This window comes from Magnolia sinica, chromosome 14, assembly GCF_029962835.1.
Source record: "Magnolia sinica isolate HGM2019 chromosome 14, MsV1, whole genome shotgun sequence".
In the NCBI taxonomy this organism is placed as follows: Eukaryota; Viridiplantae; Streptophyta; class Magnoliopsida; order Magnoliales; family Magnoliaceae; genus Magnolia; species Magnolia sinica.
Window position 1 is genome coordinate 72880448 of NC_080586.1, and position 23807 is coordinate 72904254.

Sequence of the window (23807 nt, forward strand, 5' to 3'; positions counted from 1 at the left end):
CTCCCAAATCATATCATTATCAAAATCATGAGAGTGGGCCAGACACATCTCTAGAGGGTCAGAGGATAAGATCAGAGGTGTCCTATCTTCCATGAAAGAGTCAATCATGTTAATGTTGTGAAAATCATTATCATCCTCTAACCGTCTGCCTGTATTGAAAAATATGTTTGAATCCAATGTCATATTTCCGAAAGACATACTCATGACACCATTCCTGCAATTGATAATTGCGTTTAAAGTGACAAGGAATGGGTGACCAAGAATGACGGGAATCTGAGTGCTCATGTTACGATGAGTTCGATATCTAGGATGATAAAATCTATAGGGTAGTAGAATCTGTCAACATGGACCAACACATCCTCAATTATCCCTCTCGGTACACGAACAAAGCAATAAGCAAATTGTAATGTGGTTAAGGTGAGTTTTAATTCACCCAATTTCAATTGCTTGTACACCGAGTAGGGAATCAGATTGACGCTCGCTCCTAAGTCAAGAAGTGCGTGCTCAATTCGATAGTTTCCGATTACACATGATATGGTTGGGCTACTGGGATCTTTGAATTTCTACGGCACATCTTGCTTTAGGATGACACTCACTTTCTCAGTCAAGAAGATTTTCTTTTGACTATTTTGCCGTCTTTTAATCGTGCACAAGTCTTTCAGGAATCTGACATATGAAGGTATTTGTTTTACGGCATCAAGTAGAGCAATATTGACCTTCACTTGTTTCAACACCTCTAGAATGTCCTGAGAGTTAGAGAGAGGTTTTGGTGCAACCAACTGTTAGGGGAATGGAGCAACTGACTGCTCTTGATGTAACATCCTGGATTTTCACTGTTTTAGATTTCCAAAAAAACCCTTGAAATTTTTTTTATTAATTAACTTATAATATCACTTAATGGCCATTAGCACTCAATAATAGTTTAAACACGGGTGGAACCAGTAAAGAACCGCACAAGTCCATTTAATCAACTGTAAGAAGCCAACGAATCCGCCCGATCACCTGAACATCAAGTTTAGCCCCATGATCCACTCACATTGGACCCAAAGATCTATCCGAAGTCAAGCCAGATGGCCTGTTTACACTTAACAACAACCTATGTGGGCCACCCAGTGACCGAGGAGGGTCAGAAAAATCTAAAAATTTAGGAAACTGAAGATCTCACTGGGCTTGTGGTCCATCGCGGACTACGGACCCAATGGACACCCAGAAGTGGAATCTGACATTTGCCAAATGCAACCCACTAATGCCAGAATTGGAATCTGGCACTGGTAAATAAAATTGAGATTTCAGGCATTTCAGCTGTCGAATTTCTTCCAGATTTACGGTAAAGGTCTAATGTATTTTTCTACGCCCCACAAAATCTGGGTCTCGATCGTAGCACGGTGACCGTTGATTGCGAATCAGACCCATGCGACCAAACCCCATATCTGATCATCCCCAAATTTTGCATGGCACTTCATCGGGCCATGGAGCACCTATCCTATGAGTTTCATGGTTAGAGGGCCACCAGAACTGCCCCGGTTATCCAAACAAGCTCTAGACCGCTCGTTGGTGGACCACTAGTTCCAAAATTATAGAATAATGTCCGTCTCATTGGGCTTGACATCCATCGCGGGAATCGGACTTGGGTACTGCCCAGAACCGATCAACTTGAGCCAAAGGACGGGTGCATGAGAAGTGCAAATACCCTAAAGGAAGGAGTTGGAACTTAAGTGAATTGAGTCGTCCACTCTTATGCAAAGTTGAGGATTTTAGACCATCGGTTTGCGACCAAACTTTACCCGTGGAGTAAGGATATTTTCCTGCTCATATCCGTATAGCCGCGGCCCCGATCGACCATCGGTGACCATTTAACAGACTTCTTATCATATTTGTCGATCGGCGCATCCAAATAGCGGGCCGATCATATCCATACATATGTCATCATTAGGGCTAGCTATTTTACGGTGTATATTGACTTGTACATCTCATAGTGGGCCCTAGAGGCTAGAAAGACCCTCTCATAGGTCTAGTATAGTAAAAATCCAACACTTGGGGCCATTGTCATCAAATCTGGCACTATATAAAAGCCTTATTTGGGGCACCCCCTCCCCCATACGAATTTGCCCTAGAGAAGGAGAGAAGAGGGAAAAGGGAGAAGAGAAAGAGGAGAAAGGAGGAGGAAGAGAGAGGAAGAAGAAAGGAAAGGAGTGTGTGGTAGGAGGTAAGGCCCAAGGAAGCTTGGGGCCTTAGAGAAATACCTTTCCTTTCCCATATCCACAACTACAAGCCGCTTCTATCCAAATGGGGAGCTAAGCACCCATCATTTTTGGTAATCTTTGGGTTTGAGCTAGGAAATGCATGTAATCCCAACATGCAAGTTCATTTGGCTCAGGATCTCTACGAATCGACCCGTGAGTTTGGTAACCCTATATCAATTCCTAACGTCTTCAACGATCCATAGGTGCGGACTATTATCCTTAGGTGGCCTAGCACCAATTATAGTTGGAGTTTAATAATTATGTTTGCTTGGTATGTTGTATGGAAGAATCTAGAGGAACCTATGGATGACACGTTGTTGGATTGTATGGAATGACATGTTTAGTTCTCCTTGATGTTAAATCTTGCCTCTTATGATCTAGTGTATGGATGATTACATGCTCATGTTTGTTTGATTTCCTTTTTTCTCATATGTGTTGCTTCTTAGTGTGTTGATTCATTATTCTTGTGTAATTGATCCCTTGAGATGTAGGAAGTGCTTAACTTCCTCACCAACCCACACCACACACATGTACCTTATTCATGATATTAATAGTTTGCTTGCTAGAGAAATTTGAATTGTATGTTGAGCAACATGAGAACATGGTGTTGAATATGCTTGATGTTACATTGGTAGTTAGCATACTATGAATCACTAATCCTACCCTTGGGTTGGTTAAGAACATGATGAGAGCGAAGGTGGTTCCGTTGGTAGGACCACCTTGAGGCTAAACCCATGGGTTTAGGCGAGTATGTGTGGGCGGCAGTAGTTAGGTTATATGGGTCACTTGTACCCGATGTCGTTCCATCACATACATGCCTGGGCTCGTGCGGTTTAGTCCACTGGCTGACCCCACTTGGTTTGTTAACCTTGTTTGCTCACATATGTATGGAAACTGGAACACCCTACCACCGTTGTAGCCCATCGATACCGGATGGAATATTGATCCACAGTCTCGTGAGCCGGGCATGGTGGAATGGGACATTGTGTTCGAGCTGTCGGCCTATGCTGGGGTGACGCGCCTCCCCGTAGTGACCGCGAGCGACCCCACATTCAGCACCCCCCATGTGCTTGAAGTTGGGGATGGGGGAAACCCGACGGGGTCAAGGATCGCGGGGTCTCGGCCTCACACATTGGGGGGTCTTGGTCTCGCAACTAGTTCAGGGCATTTGATACGTGGGGTGTATCAGATTTCCAAATCTGCTGGATGAATGGACTTAATTAAGAACCCGGTTAACATCATCATTACATGACATTAGCTAGGTTGGCGACTCGGCAGTCGAGGTCGCACTGAGGGAGTGTTGGCATTGGCGATCGTTAGATGGTGTCGCACGAGGGAGTGTTGTGGCGAGGGCATATATCATATCATCCTGTATGCATGCGCATTAACAAGACTAGATAGATGTTTATGATTGATTGCTTTTCATTAAATTCTTATTATAATTGATGCTTGTTACAACTTAAGACTAATAGCACCCACTGAGTTGATCACTCACTCCCACTCTGGGATGGTGTTTTAAAACACCAACCAGACTCGTTCATAGATGCAGGTGATACAAATTTCGTGGAGCCTGGTGATGCGAGCCTCGAGGAGGAGGATGAGTTCTCTTACTTTCACCCGATGGATGGTTCCCCGTCGGCCTAGTAGACAGGATTTAGATCGCTGAGTTGTGGACTCAGCCCTATTCTTTTGGACATGATATTCCTTTTGTGATTTTGTTGGGCAACGCCTGATGCGACCCTTTTTATATCCTTTTGGACCTGTATATAAGGATCTATTTTCATTTCAGTAGACTAGTTGTGATCGTGCTTCATGTTTCAAGTAATTTCATGCTGCGCCTTTAAAACTGGATTAATCGCATATTAATGAAAACCGCATATAAGTGACCTCGGGAACTCGGGAGTCGAGCGTATGCACGACCCCCGATTTTCAGGGTGTTACAAGATGGTATCAGAGCAATAGTTTGGAATTCCTTGGGCCATGGGTCATGAACTCACTAACGCGTCCGCTGACTTGAGAGGATACGTATTAGGAAATGCAACAGGGATTTAGAATGTTAGGAACCACTCCAGTCCCTGAGTTAACACTCTTAGACGAAAGGTGAGACTTCCAGAGTGTTGGGGTTGGGTAGCGAGAGCAAGTAGCGACGCTAGGGAATAGGTCAGAGAGCCTTACGAAGGGCTTATGCTGAGGAGAGAGAGCATAACAATATTAGAATTCGACTTAGGAGCCTTACGACACGTTTCAGCCCATTCCTGGGCAAGAAGTCAGGAACTTAACGGCGAGACCCGATCTGACTAAATAAGAAATTTAGGTAGTCTAGCCCACCTAATCCCTAAGGGCCGGTTTGGCCAATTGTGTTAGGTGGGATTAAGGTGAATGGAATGGTAAGAAGCAATACTACATGTGTAAGGTATTGTCCCTAGATTGTCTGTATCCCATGTTTTCCAATTCCAGGTTTGCGATGCATGCAATTAAAGGTAAATCGCGGGATTTCCTTTCAAACTACACTTGAAAATCTCATATCACACCTTCCAACACAAGACTCATTCTACAAATCCTATGAAATAAGTTTTAAAATCCCGTCCCACACCCATTCCAGACAGGCCATTCCCAAATCTTAAGTTGGGATTAGCATTGTAGTCTCATTTAGTACCGCTTAATGCCACTAGCCAAACAAGCCTAAGTCTATATTCCTCTCTCCAACCTATCCCCTTAAAACCTTCGCTTACCTTCACTCTGTCCGTTACCCTCCCAGTACATTGTTAGGAGCGAGCCAGAAATCGAAAGATTTGGGTGGACAAACCCGTCGTCTTAGACCAAATGAGCTAATATCAGGCCAAACTTGATAGTTCCGACCCATTCGAGGATGAAGATATAGAGGTGAATAAAAATTTATCGAAATTAGTGAAACTGTAGAAAAATCAAATTTTTACCGCTAACTAGGAAGAATCTCGCGAAAAAACTAGGCCCATTGCGTAGATCGGCTTCTCCTACCCCAAAATCATATATGTTACTTCCCGGGGAGCCTTTCCCACGCTCGGGAATGCCGAAAAGTATCTGGCTCCCCGATCTGGGTGGTCACCCGCCAATCCGCGTGGCCGGCCCCCCAATCCGCCTGGCCGACCCTCCAACCCGCGTTGTCGCCCCTCCGTTGGTCCAGAGGACCGCGTGGCCACCCCTCCAACCCACGTTGTCGCCCCTCCATTGGCCCAGAGGACCGTGTGACCACCTTGCCAATCCGCGTGGTCACCCCGCCGATCCGCGTGGTCACCCCGCCGACCCGCGTTGCCCCCGTCAAAATTTTTTACAATTTTCATCCAACTTTAAAAAATCATATCTCCTTCGTTACAACTCCGATTTAGGTGATTCAAAAGCCAAATTGAAGATTGATGAGTCTAGTTTTATATAAAAATAAAATAAAATAAAATAAAAATTATAATATAGTTAAAATTAAGATATTTTACCAACTATCAAAAAATTATTAATTTCAGACAGCTGTTCCTCCTGGAATTTTAATAATTTATCTAGAATTCCAAATAAGATGAAATTTTGTAGAATGGCTTTAAACTTAATGATAAATCATCAAAAATTTTTTTTAAATAATTTAGTTACTAAAAGTATAAGAAACGTTTCAAAAATTAGGGATGTGTAGAGCCCATTTCCCTTTTCTCCCACACCATCATCCTCACTCTCCCATCCTCAAACCCATTTCTTCAAAAAAAAATTCATCTTCTCCTCCACATTTCTCATCTCCTCTTCCTCATCTCCAAACCACTCTCTCCAACTAACTCTCATCTCTTCAAAGTCCATCTTCTCCTCCTACAAACTCCTCATCTCCTCTTCCTCACCTCCAAACCACCTTCCTAAACCGTTTCTTAACCATTTTCTTTTTTTTCTCAATCCCGTTCTCAAGTCCATCCACAAAATCCCATTCAAAAAATCCAACACCATTCACCCACACTCTCTTTCACTCTCAAAACCCACAAAATACCCATATCAAAACCCACCCACTAAAAATCCCACTTCATTCATTCATTTACTCTCAAATCGATTCAAAACCCATTTACTCAATCACTCCAAACTCCATTCCCAAATTTCCTTTCTTCAAACCCACTCTCGAATCCCTTTCCTCCAACAAACACCCATCTCTTCTTTCTCACATCCAACCCAAATTCATCTTACTCAACATCACCTCCAACCCATTTCCAAATTTCATTTTCCAAAACCCATCTCCAACTATGCCACCTCTATTCAATATGATCTTCAACGAGTCTTGTCATATAATTTTAACTGAAGATGTGCATTGTACTTGATACTATTTGTGTACCAACTATTTTGTCAATATTCTTTTACTAGATAAGAATCATAATGCCCTGTTTGCTTATGTGTCGAAGTATTTGTTTATTAATATCATTATATATATATTTTTGGGAAGAAATGTATTATGGATTCAATTTTCTTTTCAACCATGTTTGGAGAATAGCTTACTGTAAATCACGCAACCTCCAAAGAGCTCCGGTAAAATAGGTAGGATTCAAACTGTCAAAAATTTCAAGGCAATGGTGCCACTACCTCACTTCACCTGATCGGCCAATCATGCCTTGTATATTAGTACCTATAGTCTGTTTGGATTCATTAGGTTTTTCGAGAATCTTCAGGAAAATCATCAATCAGTTTATTACATCTTTTCAGAATAGATCTTTCACAATAACCCCATCACGAGTAAACCACTTGGTGACACTCTTGTGAACTGGACTAGCCTTCTAGCATAAATTGGTTTCGGATCAGCACCGGCAACAGAGGGTGTATACATGTTAGAGAACCTTGGCAGCTTAGAAGAGACTACCAGCCCAGTGCTGTTGAAGGATCCTGGGAGAGGGTAAGTAAAAAGGGAGGCATTAATCTTTTCCTTTATATAAATTCTGAAAATACACATGACAACAGTGAGCTCACATAAATTAATCATTGGAGAAACGTGAGCACGACCAAAACTGGCTATGAAATGAGAAATGATTATTTCTAAAACACTAGAGGGGCTATTTGGATTGGTGGAAAGGTGTTGCAAGTGACTACATATATCTCTTAAATAGAGAATGTGATTGTGATTACATACCAAAAGCACACGGTCTAAGGAGTAAAGCTAACTGAGTATAAGAGTATGTCGATGCTTGGAGATTTATCCACCTAAAGATTACAAACAGAATAAGTGCACCAGGGTGTCATGTACTTCTTCTAGATATATATTGAAGAAGATTCAATAAGAGTGATTGCAAGAAAGTAATACCTACTAATGTCTAGTGGATCTGGTTCTGGGTATTGGTTTACTTAAGTGAATGGAGTGAGTGCGACCTCAACAACTCATGTTTAACATATTTCATCAGTAGCAACATGAGCCACCAATTCGTCTTCAACCCCATGCAAATCAATACGGGTTAACAATTTGTAAATTTGATCTTATATACTTGGCCCCAGATTGATCATTAGATCGTTGCAATTGAAATTTTTATATGAGGTTTGATAATAATCAAGAGACAATATTTTACTGTCCATTTTCAACTTTATTTTAGCCCAAATATTAATCTTTTCCATTCCCTTCCTTTCATAGGCCGATTGGTGCTGTTGCCACCAAACGACCATACCCTTTGAGTTTTGTGGCCACAAACCTTAATTTCTTTCCATTCTCCAAAGCTTTCCAGATAAAGAAAGTTACTAAGGATGCTATGTAGTTCACATAACCAATGAGGATCCAAAACATCGACTTGGATGGCGCGATATGACCCTTCAATAACTTGCGCTAGGTGTTCCAACTGATAAGTTGCCTTTGTTGTCCTGTTGGAGCTGTAGCAGAAGTTGAGTCTTGATTGACTCCATTAGCTCTCTCCAAATCACCCTCATCACTTCCTGAGCCTTGATTTACCACAGCATAGGGGACAAGGTACCCCCATCCTCGTCCGACCCAAAAGAATAGTAGCGTAAGTTTATGAAAATTTAGTAGTTGTTTTGAGTTAGTTAGGACTACTTCCATGTATTAAGATAGTTAGAACATTTGCTCGATTAGTCTGTTTTTTTTTTCCTTTATTTTTAGAGTATTTAGCAATATATATAAATCCATACTGTAGGATGTAACTGGCCATACTAATGGCACTTGAATCCAATATGAATATATGGATTGCCTTGAAATTTTCTTAATGCCTTGTGAATGCTTGTATGTATGATTGCCTTACTGCGTTCTTATTAACGTTATTAGCACTTTAAACCACCAGAATACTTTAAAAATTTTGACTATTCCTTCATTCTTGAAATTTATGAAACTAGAGTGCAGTTTGCTCCTAACCCACTAAATATGAGATCGAAATGGTGATATACATATAAGGTTTTATACTACTAGAAACCTTTTTAAGATAATCATCTGACCATAAGCACCGTGGGAGATTTAAATCACTAAGTTAGACAAGAATTAAAATGAGAACTCTCTCGGACCAAGACCCAAAGGACAACCTTATAAATAGGAGATTTAAACATTCCAATAATGGCTATTTCCTAAACATTTAGATTGATCGGACTACGAAATTATGGAAGTATACACCTGCGAAGCATTCGCGGCTTGACTCAATTCTCAATCCTGAGCGACTACTAATGGACTCATTGCTTTGGCCGAGCAGAAGACCAGGATCCACCAGGACGAAGAAGGGATACGATGAGCCTTCTACCCTGGTTAGGTAGATGATCGACGTATCGGGTTCAAGCCTACTACAACCGTCTCTCCGTATTGGTCTACCATTGAAAATAAATATTTTTACTCTAGATAGAGGAAAACCGTCGCCATGAATCTAAATCTTTATAAATAAATTTTAGTAAACCATTAGGGTGAAAAAGTTTTAAGGGGGGTAGACTAAAATGAGCCAGCCTAGCATAGATAGTATACACCCTACCATGCATATAAACTTAAAATTAATAAAACTTGGGCAAATGAAATAATGAAACCTTTACTTACTACCCTTAGACAATTTCGGGGACGAAATTATTTTTAAGGGGGGTATATTGTAACATCCTGAATTTTCACTGTTTTGGATTTCGAAAAAAATCCTTGAAATTTTTTTATTAATTAACTTATAGTCACTTAATGGCCATTAGCACTCAATAATAGTTTAAACACGGGTGGAACTAGTAAAGAACCGCACAAGTCCATTTAATCAACTGTAAGAAGCCAACGAATCCGCCCGATCACCTGAACATCAAGTTTAGCCCCATGATCCACTCACATTAGACCCAAAGATCTAACCGAAGTCAAGCCAGATGGCCCATTTACACTTAACGACAACCTATGTGGGCCACCCAGTGACCGAGGAGGGTCAGAAAAATCTAAAAATTTAGGAAACTGAAGATCTCACTGGGCTTGTGGTCCATCGTGGACCACGGACCCAATGGACACCCAGAAATAAACTATTCAGGCCATCCCATCAGCACTTTTCAAATGCAACCCACCAATGCCAGAATTGGAATCTGGCACTGGTAAATAAAATTGAGATTTCAGGCATTTCAGCTGTCAAATTTCTTCCAGATTTACGGTAAAGGTCTAATGTATTTTTCTACGCCCGTCCACAAAATCTGGGTCCCGATCGTGGCACGGTGACCGTTGATCGCGAATCAGACCCGTGCGACCAAACCCCATATCTGATCATCCCCAAATTTTGCATGGCCCTTCATCAGGCCATGAAGCACCTATCCTATGAGTTTCATGGTTAGAGGGCCACCAGAACTGCCCCGGTTATCCAAACAAGCTCTAGACCGCTCGTTGGTGGACCACTAGTTCCAAAACTATAGAATAATGTCCGTCTCATTGGGCTTGACGTCCATCGCGGGAATCGGACCTGGGTACTGCCCAGAATCGGTCAACTTGAGCCAAAGGACGGGTGCATGAGAAGTACAAATACCCTAAAGGAAGGAGTTGGAACTTAAGTGAATTGAGTCGTCCACTCTTATGCTAAGTTGAGGATTTCAGACCATCGGTTTGTGACCAAAATTTACCCGTGGAGTAAGGATATTTCCCTGCTCATATCCGTATAGCCGCGGCCCCGATCGACCATCGGTGACCGTTGAACAGACTTCTTATCATATTTGTCGATCGGCGCATCCAAATAGCGGGCCGATCATATCCATACATAGATCATCATTAGGGCTAGCTATCTTACGGTGTATATTGACTTGTACACCTCATAGTGGGCCCTAGAGGCTAGAAAGACCCTCTCATAGGTCTAGTATAGTAAAAATCCAACACTTGGGGCCATTGTCATCAAATCTGGCACTATATAAAAGCCTTATTTGGGGCACCCCCTCCCCCATACAAATTTGCCCTAGAGAAGGAAGGAGAGAAGAGAGAAAAGGGAGAAGAGAAAGAGGAGAAAGGAGGAGGAAGAGAGAGGAAGAAGAAAGGAAAGGAGTGTGTGGTAGGAGGTAAGGCCCAAGGAAGCTTGGGGCCTTAGAGAAATACCTTTCCTTTCCCATATCCACAACTACAAGCCGCTTCTATCCAAATGGGGAGGTAAGCACCCATCATTTTTTGTAATCTTTGGGTTTGAGCTAGGAAATGCATGTAATCCTAACATGCAAGTTCATTTGGCTCAGGATCTCTACGAATCGACCCGTGAGTTTGGCAACCCTAAATCAATTCCTAACGTCTTCAACGATCCATAGGTGTGGACTATTATCCTTAGGTGGCCTAGCACCAATTATAGTTGGAGTTTAATGATTTTGTTTGTTTGGTATGTTGTATGGAAGAATCTAGAAGAACCTAGGGATGACACGTTATTGGATTGTATGGAATGACATGTTTAGTTCTCATTGATGTTAAATCTTGCCTCTTATGATCTAGTGTATGGATGATTACATGCTCATGTTTGTTTGATTTCCTTTTTTCTCATATGTGTTGCTTCTTAGTGTGTTGATTCATTGTTCTTGTGTAATTGATCCCTTGAGGTGTAGGAAGTGCTTAACTTCCTCACCAACCCACACCACACACATATACCTTATTCATGATATTAATAGTTTGCTTGCTAGAAAAATTTGAATTGTATGTTGAGCAACATGAGAACATGGTATTGAATATGCTTGATGTTATATTGGTAGTTAGCATACTATGAATCACTAATCCTATCCTTGGGTTGGTTAAGAACATGATGAGAGCGAAGGTGGTTCCGTTGGTAGGACCACCTTGAGGCTAAACCCATGGGTTTGGGCAAGTATGTGTGGGCGGTAGTAGTTAGGCTACATGGGTTGCTTGTACCCGATGTCGTTCCACCACATACATGCCTGGGCTCGTGCGGTTTAGTCCACTGGCTGACCCACCTGGTTTGTTAACCTTGTTTATTCACATATGTATGGAAATTGGAACACCCTACCACCGTTGTAGCCCATCAATACCGGATGGAATATTGATCCATAGTCTCGTGAGCCGGTCATGGTGGAATGGGACACTGTGTCCGAGCTGTCGGCCTACGCTGGGATGACGCGCCTCCCCGTAGTGACCGCGAGCAACTCCACATTCAGCACCCCCCATGTGCTTGAAGTCGGAGATGGGGGAAACCCGACGGGGTCAAGGATCGCGGGATCTCGGCCTCACACATTGGGGGGTCTTGGCCTCGCAACTAGTTCAGAGCATTTGATACGTGGGGTGTATCAGATTCCCAAATCTGCTGGATGAATAGACTTAATTAAGAACCCGGTTAACATCATCATTGCATGTCATTAGCTAGGTTGGCGACTCGGCAGTCGAGGTCGCACTGAGGGAGTGTTGGCATTGGCGATCGTTAGATGGTGTCGCACGAGGGAGTGTTGTGGCGAGGGCATACATTATATCATCCTACATGCATGCGCATTAACATGACTAGATAGATGTTTATGATTGATTGCTTTTCATTAAATTCGTATTATAATTGATGCTTGTTACAACTTAAGACTAATAGCAAACACTGAGTTGATCACTCACTCCCACTCTGGGATGATGTTTTAAAACACCAACCAGACCCGTTCATAGATACAGGTGATACAGATTTCGTGGAGCCTGGTGATGTGAGCCTCGAGGAGGAGGATGAGTTCTCTTACTTTCACCTGATGGATGGTTCCTCGTCGGCCTAGTAGACAGGATTTAGATCGCTGAGTTGTGGACTCAGCCCTATTCTTTTGGACATGATGTTCCTTTTGTGATTTTGTTGGGCAACGCCTGATGCAACCCTTTTTATATCCTTTTGGACCTGTATATAAGGATTTATTTTCATTTCAACAGACTAGTTGTGATCGTGCTTCATGTTTCAAGTAATTTCATGCTGCGCCTTTAAACCTGGATTAATCACATATTAATGAAAACCGCATATAAGTGACCCCGGGAACTCGGGAGTCGAGCGTATGCACGACCCCCGATTTTCAGGGTGTTACACTTGAGGTTCCGGTTCTAATTCTTGTGGAGCATAGGTAGATCCATCATCTTTGTCCACTTCCAAGTCCTTAAGCTTTTCAGTCCTAATCGGAATGGTTTTGTAAATGATCTTCCCACTCATAAGAGTGGTGATAGATGTAGCTTGCTCCATCTGATTTGAAGAGCTTGGATCACTTATCTCATATTGCGGTTTAGGATTGAGGAGAGGTTGTGTAAGAAGCATCCCCTTTTCTATAATCATCATGCATGAATCCATCTTTTGCATAAAGTTTGTAAGTTCTCGTACTACTTGAGTGAGCTCTTGTGTGAAATTTTGAACCAGTTCTTCTTAAGGTTTCCCTTGATTTGGATTTTGATTGAAAAAACCTTAAGGGGTAGCAGTTTGTCCATTCCTCCAACTAAAGTTTGGATGATTTCTCCAACCAGGATTGTATGTATTGGAGGTAGGTCGATTGAAAGGTCTTTGATAATTGTTCACGGCATTGGATTGCTCATTTAACACCCCTCGAAAGGCAGGTATCGTTGGACAATTTTTAGTTATGTGAATGTTGCAATCACAGATACTGCAAATAGTTTCATTAACCTTATCCTTCTTTAATTCTATGGTCTCGAATTTCCTTATGAGAGTAGTCACTTTAGAATTGATATTATCGTCCTCTTTTAGGAGATACATTCCACCCATCTCCTTAGATTGAGTCAGCCTAGACATGGTGCTTGATTTTGGGAATGTGTCCCATGATTGTGCATTTTCAGCAAGTCTATCCAAGTAGTCCCACACATCATCGACATTTTTATTCATGAATTCCCCATTGCACATCGTCTCAACCAATTGGCGCATGGAAGATGTCAGTCCATCATAGAAAAAGTGTGTAATGCGCCACGTTTCAGAACCGTGTTGTAAGCATGAATTGACAAGATCCTTGAACCTTTCCTAACATTGAAAAAATATTTCATCCTCCTTTTGGGTGAAGTTCATGATTGATTTTCTAAGGGTGTTCGTTTTTTGATGTGGAAAAAATTTCTTTATGAATTCCCTTTGCATATCATTCCATGTGCCAATAGATCTAGGATATAGTGAATGCAACCATGTCTTAGCTTTCTCTTTCAAAGAAAAGGGAAAGAATTTCAGCCTGACTGTGTCTTCAGATACATTTGAAAAATATAAAGTGGTTATGATATCATCAAACTCTTTCAAGTGTAAATATGGAGTTTTTTTATTTACTCAAGCCCATGAAATTTAGGAAGGAGTTGGATCACCCCTGGCTTGATATCCATGTGTCCCGTATTTTCAGCAAAAATTATACATGAGGGAGTGCTCACCCCCACCAGTTGTAAATAATGTTGTAAAGTACGAAGCGGGGGTACTTGATGCACCTCATTCTCATCCTGTATGTCCTCCACCCTAGGTTGGGGTAGAAGAGGTTGGTTTGCAGCCATTACTTCAATTAATTCTGGGATCAAGAGCGGTGTCTAGTCCTACGATGGATAGTCAACCCCTCAACCAATCCTCCTTCAGTCAAGAGACGTCGAGTATTGTCACGGACCCACTTGGGCATGAAATACTCGCAGCTCTCAATCACAGATTCTAACCTAAACCTAAAGGAAAGAAAAGAATAGAAATCTAAGAAACGAAAGAGAGGAGTTGGAAGGAAGTTACTAAATTCGAAGTTCCTAAGTTAGATCCTACAAAATAAAACAAACCAAGTTAGTTTTTAAAGATAAAAAGTCTAGAAATAGCAAGAGATCCTAAAATAGAAAGTAAACTAGTTTCTAAAAAGGAAAAATTCCTAAAAGGAAATAGAAAATTTCTAAAACGAATTAGGAAAGTTCTAAACTTAAATTAGAAAATAAGAAAGTTTCTAAAAATAAAAGAAAACCTAGAATTAGAAAGTTTCTATAAAACAAATCCTAATATAGAAATAGAAAGAAAAAAAATTAGAAAGAGATTACCAATTTAGAAAGCTTATATTAGGGTCCTACAAAACAGGAAAATTAGGTTAGTTTCTAGAAATAAAATAGAAAAACCTAAATCTAGAAAAAAAAAAAAACCTAATCTTAACCTAATTCTAAAACTAGTTAATTTCAGAAAAACATAACCGTCAATCCCCGACAATGGTGCCAAAAACTTATTCACACCCCAAGTATAGGGTTGTGATGTAGTAATAATCTCAGTAAGACTGAGGTCGAATCCACAGGGACTGAACCTTGTACGTAATTTGAAAGTAACTTGAACTAGAACTAGGTGAGGACGTAATCTAAATCAAGAAAAATTTAAGGGAATAATTGTGAATTTAATTAACTAAAACTTGTGAAATTCAAAGGTGGGAAACTAGGGTGCCAAGGATCCACTTGTAGCAATTAGGGAGATCTATGCTTGATTCACAAACACAAATAGATTCAGAGTCTTATCCTCATCCAGATGGAAGATACTTCATTAAAAATAATTATGAACGTCCTTTAATCTAGTCATCAATGGATAAAAGGTATGAGAATTGGACTTGATTCCATCATAAGGCCATGCTCATGGGACAAAGCAAAAAAACAGAATCTAACCAATCCACATCCATTTGAGAGAGTTTTGAACATTAGGAAGGATTTCGTCATCCAACCATGCTCAGGAGACAATGGTGAACAACAAGGCCTCCTGTGAGACCCGTATCCTAGCACGTACCATTTCATAGGCTTCTGTGGTCCTCCCGGTCGAATTCTGGCGACCCGCGATCTATAATCGGCGTTTGTGCGTGACCCTGAGTCGCACCTTGTCAACTTGAGTCGACTCAACTCAAGACTTGTACGCTAGCGAACGTGTCATCGTCGCGACTCGCGCGCTGGTCAGATACCCAGGTTAGAAGATGTGGGCCCACGTTCAGTTCGAGAAAAAACGTCGAGCATTTGTAAATCCAAGAGAGATTTCAAATCATGTCCCATCAATCTCATCAAATGTCAAGTACACATCACCTCAAGCAAGTACAACCACCCCTCCCCTAAAGTCAACTCTCTCTCTCTCCACCCATCAAGTACATTCATCACTCACTCACCCATCACACCCCATCACTCACCCATCCCTCTCTCTCTTACAATCTCTCTCTCTCATCTCTCTCTCATTCTCCCAAGCAATCATGAGAATCGTCCAAGCTTCCATGAGAGAAGCTAGTGTGGCACACCTTCCTACCTCCTATCTCCACCATCCAAGCTTCATCTTGACCATTGAAATGCATTCCATGGGGCTCTAGGACGCATCAGTGGAAGAAAAAGTCCAAGAAGATCTAACGGTGGGTGATCTTTGTGTGATTTTGACGATTAGAGGGCCCACATATGGTGGGACCCATCTTGATGTATGCATTGTATAGAAGGGCCCATAGTGGTGGGTCCCTCCACCATCCGACGTCCCTCTCTCTCTCTCTCTTTTTCTCTTTCTCTCTCCCTCTTGTGATGCCGTGTGGCCCACCTGATTTATGTGTTTCATCCAGTCGTCCAGCTGGGACGGTGGAGCCCACGTGATGTAGGTATATGATCCACACCATCCATTGCTAGACGGTGCCGTGAGGGACACCAAGATGTATGGGTTTTATCCTGACCGTCCAGCCACCTGGATGTGGTCGTGGACCCCGCCATTGATGCACATGTTTCATCCGTCCATCCATCTAGGTGGGACGTACCATGAAGTATGTGTTTCATCATCAGCCGACCATCTGTTTTGCCAGCGTGGGACTCCACCGTAATGATCAGCGCATCCAGTCGTCCGTCAATTGCTAAACGCTGGATGTTGGCTTAATATATATATATATATATATATATATATATATATATATATAAAAGAAATAATAATATAATTATATAATATAATATTATATACATATATATATATATATATATATATATATATCTGGTGGGCCCCACGTGGGACCCACCCACCGTGAAACGGATTGGCTGGAACACCCACACCTGCAGCACATGCTGCTGTATTAACGAACAGCAAGTTCTGTGGGTCCCTTTGATCCACGCCGTCTGATGGAGCCCACTGTGATGTATGCTTCAGATCCACACCGTCCAAATTTTTGGACGATGGGCTGATCATGAGGTGTGCGTTATATCCTATCCATCCAACCATCTGACAGTGGACCACACTATGATATATGTTTCTTATCTCCACCGTCCAGTGATCTGGACGGTGGACACCATCATGATGTATATATCCCTGTTGTTCATCTATTTTTTAAGACGGTGGGTCCCACTAATAACTGACGTCAGCAAGTCCTATGGGCCACCAGATATATGTGTTTTCCCTAGCCGTCCATCAATGGACATGCTGGATTGATGACCAGCAGCCCTGCAACCACCATGATGTATATATTTTATCTAAACCGTCTATTTGCTGGTGGATCAGCATCCCACCAGCAATGCAGGTGCTGTACATGACGTCAACGGTGCTGTACTGCCCCACCGCAACGTATTTGTTTCATCCACACCGTCCAGATTATGCTGGACGGTGTTGGACAATGTTTGGAAGTGCTGGATAATGTTTGGAAGTGCTGAACAATGTTTGGACGTGTTGGACAATGTTTGGAAGTGCTGGACAATGTTTGACAATGTTTGGAAGTGCTAGACAATTTTGGACAGTGCTGATTTACATGTCCAATGTTTTGACGGTGCTAATCATCATTAGTGAGCCATGTGCCCCATTGAATAATAGTGTACAGTGATACACATGTTGCACCAACAACTATTGAAATGATTTTAGATGTAATCCAAGCTCCCACTTGAGGCCCATCTGTGAGGCCCACCTTGATGAATTTTGTGGCCCATCCGTTAGGCCCACCTTGATATATTTAGCCCATCTATGAGGCCCATTAGTGCGGCCCATTGATGAAGCCCACTTGACATGTATGAGGCCATGTGCAAGGCCACCTGTGATGTATATTAGGCCCATGTGTAGGGCCCACCTCACTTATTGTGTATTTGAAGCTCATGGGTTATGGCCCATTGTGATGTATTCGAGGCCCATGGGCAAGGCCTGATGTGATGTATTTCTGGCCCATATGGTGAGGCCCATTGAGATATGTATTTCTAGACTATATGATGAGGCCCATGGGATGTGTATTAGGCCCATTAGTGCGGCCCATTAATGCAGCCCACGTGTTGTATATGAGGCCAATTGGTGTGGCCATTGATGTGGCCCACTTGATGTATATTGACGCCCAAGGGTTACGGCCCATTATGACGTATATTGAGGCCCATGGGTCGTAGCCCATTGTGATATATCTGAGGCCGGTGTATTGCTGCCCATATGATGTATGTGAGGCCCATATGTGCGGCCCAATGAGATGTATATGTGGCCCATGAGTGAGGCCCATCGTGATTGTATTAAGCCCTGAGTGAGACCCATTGTGATGTATATTAAGCTCTTGTGTGAGGCCCATTATATTGTGCATAAGGCCTTGTGTGCGGCCAATGGGATGTGTATTGGCCCCTTATGTGAGGCCATGAGCCCATTATATGTTAGGCTCTATGTAGGCTACTCCTTGGGTGTAATGTTGGTTGAATGTTTACATTGATGGGCAATGATGGTTAAATGTCCACATTGTGACCTTTCCCTTAGGCCCTTTGTTAGGCCAAGTATCGATGCCGATTATCGGTGTCGGCTATCGATACCAATTATGAGTATGTGACAACATAGCATCATGATACATGCCCATATGCATCATCCATATGTTTGTTATGAAACATGATTGACCATCGCATATGCCATAGGGCAGGTTGTTATGAGACTCCCTGATAGGCAGAGATTATCTCACATGAGCGCATGGTATGCGGAGATTGATGCATGACTGGATTGTATGACTAATGCATCTTGTATTGTGTGTTGTGATTATTGTACACCCTAGCGACATTAGGGCCGTAGCCTTCACAGGCATGTCGTAGATGGCTAGATTGGACACTAAAAATCTGTTACTAGCATCGGGTCGCCATCGATGGCCCTAGGTGAAAATTTCTAAACCCTCTTAGTACCAGAGGACGCTCCAACGTCTAGACCGAGTGGATTACAAGAGCGCCCAAGTGCCGAATACCAGTAGGCCGCATCTCCCACTGTGTCGTGGTCGGTTGGAAGGGGGTATGGCCTTATCCACCAGATTCGTAGTGGGCAAAACTAGGTTGAGTTTGTCCAGCTCATAAATGGGTCCGCTATCGACGTGTCGGGTAAGTATTGGCTAACTACAGGCCAGGCAGATAGTGAGGTCTCTTCTACTCACTTGGTTGCGCCTGATGGGGCGACAATCTGGTTTGGAGTGTATTAGACCCCGGTGATAATCTCAGAGATGTACAGTACTGATATGTGGACTTATTGAGCAGAAGTTGCATGCTCATTCATTCACTATCCACTCGGGCTGGTGGTGCACAACTATTTGTTATGTGTACTTTCGCAATGGCCAGGATTTCGGTTGGGGTGCGCGACTAACATGAGATCAGGAGTTTACCATATTGAGTTTGACTATCCAAATTTAGGTATGAGACTAGTTTGGATAGAAGTCCCTTGTGGTGGACCCCGTAGCCTGCGATACTACGTACTATCATCCCGACTTTACACTCCAGCTTGGTCATTTCATTTGCACCGCATATTGTATTGCATCCTCAGCACATAGTATTTGGTTTACTGTGCTTCTGTATTGCATAACCTGATTAAGGATGATGGTATTCGTGGACTTGGTATCTGATATTTGTCTTACTATGTCCCCGCATTGCATAGTTAATTCACATTGTTTCCTCAGTATATGATATTGGTTTATGTTCTGCATTGCATTGCCTGGATAAGGCTAATGGTATTTGTGAACTTGCCAGCATATTTCCGCATTACTCTGATATTGTACGATTTATAAATTGCTAATATTTTCACTTACTCTGATATCAATATGCTTGGCACGTGTATCGCACATACTTACACCACCCTTTAAGCTTCTTATAAGCTTATGCATGATTGATGCGTGCAGGTGACGTTAGGTTGCAGCAGCGTTAAGCTTGGAGCATGTAGCGGACTTCTGGAGTTTTGATTTCGATATATATGTATTTCCCTTTCAGCTCTGTATTCAACTATTTATATTAATAGATATATGATGATGATGTTGTCTTTGTGATTTGGGTAGACTTGTGGTTATGCTTCTTATGAGATAAATGTACGTTGAAAATCCTCCTTGTAGGATCCCAGGATCGGAATTTGGTGTATGGGCGCTGGAAGCTGAGAATGGGGTGCTACAAAGGCTGCTGGCACCGGATTCAGTGATTGAAAATTTTATGAGCCCGATTTCTGAGTTTGGGGCATGACACCTCCTAAGTCACAATCTCATAATGAAAAGAACATACTCAAAGCTATTGTAGATCTACTGTAATATGAGTTACAATAAACCATTAAAAACTGAAAGTATAACTTATAATCAAAATAGAATCAAAGATGGTTCATCAACATGAATCAAGCAATAGGAAACTACCCATCATGCTACAAGCTTCACCTCTTAGCCCTAGCTAAGAGGCTTAGCCTATCATAGATATGATGGACTAAAGTCTCTAAAAATCATCAAAGGAAAAACTAAAGAGGAAGAAAAAAACTCTTAATGATGGAGATGGCTTCTCCACGCAGTCCTCTCTCTCTTTTCCCTTCCTCTCTCTGGCTTCCCACGTTCCTGGATCTGATGATGGCCTTCTCTCTCTCTCTCTCTCTCTCTCTCTCTCTCTCTCTCTCATCTCCTTTATATAGAGAGTAAGGGGCAGTGGTTGGGAGTGCGTAAGTGCTGTTTATGCAGCTGAGAACTCCCCTGCGTAAGTCTTGTTGTGCAGTCAAGAAGAGAACACTGAAAAATCCCACTTTCCTTGCTGATCGGCCAACAATCTTCCATATTTTGATCAATTTTTCCATCCCTACAAGATGGACGGCGCAAATTTTCCATTACCTTCAAGACGGAGGCCCACAGCTCGTCCCATCGGAGGCCAGTGCGTGCGCAAACCGGACTGCGCAACTCTGTTCTGCACAGTGAAAACACGAAAATAGCTCACGTGTAGTGGCTATTATGGGGCCTAGATGCTTGGTTTTGATGCGCAACATACCGGACTTCTTGGACGTTCAAAACAGATCCCAGGCACTTCGTCTTGCGCTGATGATTGGTGAGGCCCATAATCGGAACTGACCAAGAAATCCACTCCATCTATTGAACTTGCCACGAAATCTTGGCCTAGAAGCTGAGATTCCAGGAGAGGCTTTGCGGTGGATGCAGAGATCCTCTGTTTTCCTTCAACTGCACACGTCTTGTTCTCCTTCCACCCGTGTACGCACACGTGTATAGAAACGTGTGGGGACTTCATGGTCCTAGTCAGGCCATCATTTCGAACCGTTTGGACGGTTCAGATCATCACTAGGGTCCCTGATGTTGGCCCACCGAAAAGGTCTGTAGGTCTCTGTTTAGAGTTTTTGCAGCGGCAATAATGGGAAAGAGGGATTTTAAATCCTTGTGTGGGGAGCATGGTCAGTGTGCTTTGACTGCTCCTTGTTAGTTCGGTATCTTGCAGTGGTACGAGTGTTGTGTATGCACTCCTCTCTAGGTCGGGTCTGCTGTGATGTTTTGGAGAAATCTACTCCGTCCAACTGCTTTCCCATCTGAAATTAAGGGGTTGAGACCAAAATTGAAGCATATCTAGATATCAGGTGGGCCCTAAATCAGTAATTTATTGGCTGATCTGTCTGTTGGGCCGCTTCCACAAGGATCCAAGGGCTAAATTTCGATGTGTACGGTTAATTTAGGATCCTCAGGACAGATAAAGTTTCTAGCCAAACGGATGGTGCGAACCCTGTGATCTTATATTCTGGATGATTTTCAGGCCTCTTGGTCTTTCATTACTTGATTTTCTCAGATCTTTGGCATGTAAATTCCTCGATCTTAGTCCCTTGGAGTCCGTCCCTTGCCTCGGTGACTTCTGAGCGTTAAATCTATGCTTTCAGCATTCCTTTTTCAATCCAGGCTCCTAAATTCACCTTGCAATACAAGCACAATTAAAATAAGACATTAAATAGTATTATGTTCATAAAATCAGCTGATAATTGGGGTCTAATATGCAATACTTGACCTTCAATAAATTGCCTTATACTCTATCTTGAATTAATGAGTTCATGAGAGTAGTCACAACTCTCGAACATTAGAAAGCGGTCCCACTTCCAATACTCATATAAGTGAGTCCTTATAAATGCTCCTGTAACAATAGCACCCTTGAAAGTACTCATTAAGAGCATAGGCTCATCATTCTTTTAATCATTACAGGTACTTAGCACTATACATACATTTAAAAATGAGTCAAATAGAAAATGTATAATGCCGCTTTAAACACTTCCTGTGAGATACTTTGTCTATTGAACGTATTAACTTATGTTATGTTTCTCTTATTTAGTGTATGTGAAATTGGCTTAAGTCCTATTAAATGTGAGTGTGTGGGTGTATGCGTGTGTTTAAATTTTTTTCTTTTATATTTATTTTAAAGGTTGGATGGTCCACTTGAGCTTTAGATCTACCTCACTTTTAGACTGATATACACAAATGATATGACAAAATAGATAGATGGTATGGTTAGAACCCATACATACATCATGGTGAGCCTCTCGTATCCCCCCTGTAACGTCCTGGATTTTCACTGTTTTGGATTTCTGAAAATCCTTGAATTTTTTTTAATTAACTTATAATATCACTTACTGACCATTAACACTCAATGTTAGTTTATACACGGGTGGTACCAGTAAAGAACCGCACAAGTCCGATTAATCAACCGTAGGAAGCCAACGAATCCGCCCGATCACTTGAACATCAAGTTTAGCCCCATGATTTACTCACATAAGACCCAAATCTAATCGACCCATCGCTAACTAATCAAGACAATCATAACTAACTTAAAGATCTAACCAAAGTCAAGTCGGATGAGGCTAGGATCTTGACTAATAGACCAAATCAACCCCGTTACTCTTTTAGCCTAAAACTGACGGTTTAGAGTAATCATGACCAAATCTCCACTTTCACTGGCTATAAATAGGCCACACTATAAACATAGTTAATCCAAACCCTAATCATTGCTCATGAGAAATCTCAATACCTAATTCATTCCAGAAATGCCCTGATTTTCTGAATAAGCTCTAGACCGCTCGTTGGTTGGCCACTAATTCCAAAACTATAGAATAATGTCCATCGTACTGGGCTCGACGTTCATCATGAGAGTCGGACCTGGGTACTGTCCGGAACCATTCAACTTGAGCCAAAGGATGAGTGCATGAGAAGTGCAAATACCCTAAAGGAAGAAGCTGAAACTTAAGTGAATTGGGTCGTCCACTCTTATGCAAAGTTGAGGATTTTGGATCGTCGGTTTACGACCAATCTTCACACGTGGAGTAAGGATATTTCCCTGCTCATATCCGAATAACCGCGGCCCCGATCGACCATCGGTGATCGTTGAACAGACTTCTAATCATATCTATCAATCGGTGCATCCAAATGGCAGGCCGATCATATCTATACATAGATCATCGTTAGGGCTAACTATCTTATGGTGTATATCAATATGTACGCCCCATAGTGGGCCCTAGAAGTTAGAAAGACCCTCCTATAGGGCTAGTATAGCAAAAACCTATCCCTTGGGGCCATTTACACCAAATATGACACTATATAAGGGCTTCTTTTGGGCACTCCCTCCTCCCATACGAATTTCAATAAGAAAAAAGGGGAGAAAGGGAGAAGAGAAAGAGGAGAAAAGAGGAGAGAGAGAGGGAGAGCTTGGAAGCATGAGGGTTTGTGTACCTTCACCCTCTTATCTCCTCTATAGTAACATTGTCATTAATTGGTGTCGATTCGGCGAAGATTGAAGGTAAGTATTGAGTTATGTTTGTAGGTTTAGGTCTTGTGTTTAATTCTTTCAAATTCTTATAAGCTTGTTTGCTTATTTATCATTTCAACGATGATTTCTTAACACCCTAACCTTACAGGCACCGTGAATTGAGGGGTTCGTCATAAGGTGCGGACCATTATGCCTAGATGGTCAAGTACCAATTTTACGATAAATTTAATGATTGTGGATATTAAAGTGATGTGCATGAGTGATTTGGGAAAAAC